The 1,435-nt window shown below is 38.4% G+C and overlaps 1 pseudogene; it reads right to left on the bottom strand.

The window, feature by feature from the left end:
* Positions 1-721: 721 nt before the first annotated feature.
* Positions 722-1,084, bottom strand: LOC149229827 (heterogeneous nuclear ribonucleoprotein Q pseudogene; annotated as a pseudogene).
* Positions 1,085-1,435: the final 351 nt, after the last annotated feature.

Below are 1,435 nucleotides of genomic sequence, written 5' to 3'. Positions count from 1 at the left end.
TTTGCTGATAAATTCAAGGAGCAATATCAGATAGATGTGCCATCTAATGTTAGATTCAGTCAGAGATTGCAGAAATTCTAAAGAAGTCGTTGCCCTTGGACATAACTTGGAAAAAATAGTTATAAAATCTTGAACTTTTGTTACATCATCATGCCTATCAATTGTCACAACAAATGGATTTCGATGAGGAGCATTAAGTGCCACAAATTCTAAAGAAGTCATTGTTTAAGGGAGCGTTGGTTGGTCACCCTTTTCAAGGGCTACTGCACCAGCTATTGTGTTTGAGGAATATTTTGCAATGATATGACCTTTAGAGATGCCTTTGTTCCCTCCCTTTAGATCTCCTTTATTTGTTCCTTTTGACTTTACTTTTCTAGTTTTTCCCTTATATGCCAGTAGTGACACCTTCACTTTCACCTCTGAATCTCCATCAATGATCTCATCATTCTTATAGAATTCCTCGATACATGAAATAGTAGCTTCTCAAGTAGTGTAGTTCACAAATGCAAGGTCTTTTCTCTTTGCAGATTTCATATTACATGAAAGAACAACCCTTTCTATCTCACTAAATTTGTCAAAGTTTTCTTTAACATGTTCCTCATTCCATGTAGGAGGCAAGACATTTACAAACATTGACTTTAACTATGCCACTACATCTTCATCAAGATCATTTGAAGGTTGAGCCCAAGCAACCTTAATAGTTTTATCCTCCCTGGAAGTTCTATTCTTTTGGAATTAGAGCATCTTTATGAGTTTCCAGTTCTATAAATGCAAAGCCACGGTTAACTCCTGCATTGCTGGGGTCTTCAACCACACTAACATCATTAATATTTTCAACTCCCAGCTCCTTCAACTTGTTGAAAACATCATCTTTGGTCCAGTTCTTGTCGATGTTTCCAATGAAGACAGTGTCCTTTTCCACAAGGGGAGATACTCCACACTTCTTCCCTCGAATCTCTACTTTAGTGAGTTCCTTCACAACACACTTCACTTCATCCGGAGTGGCATAGCGCACAAAAGCATAGCCCTTATTCTTCCCAGTTTGAGGGTCTTTCATCAACCGCAATTCGGTAATCTCTCCCATTTTCTCGAAAATTTTCCTAAGATCATCCTTTATCGCTTCCTTGTCAAACCCTCCAATAAAGACCTCTAGTTTCTTGCTCTTCCATCGCTCCAATGTCAACACTGAGTTCTGCAATTCAGAATATTCATCCACTACATCAGCATCGACGACCTATGCTTCATTCCCAACATCCTCCTTATCTTCATCCTCTACAGACTTTGCATCGGCATTGTGATCAATGTTTTCTTCTAAATTTTCAACGCTTTGTTTCTCTTCTTCTTGATCCCTTTATGTTGTTTTTTCTTCTAAATCTCCAACGTTTTGTTCTTGCATCTTGACCTTAGCCACAGCTACAACATCTTCAACCTTACC

The sequence above is a fragment of the Pinus tabuliformis genome, chromosome J, assembly GCF_031772625.1.
Source record: "Pinus tabuliformis cultivar Carrire ecotype Pingquan chromosome J, CPIR1, whole genome shotgun sequence".
NCBI classification, from domain to species: Eukaryota; Viridiplantae; Streptophyta; class Pinopsida; order Pinales; family Pinaceae; genus Pinus; species Pinus tabuliformis.
This window is presented reverse-complemented; position numbering and strand designations above follow the sequence as displayed.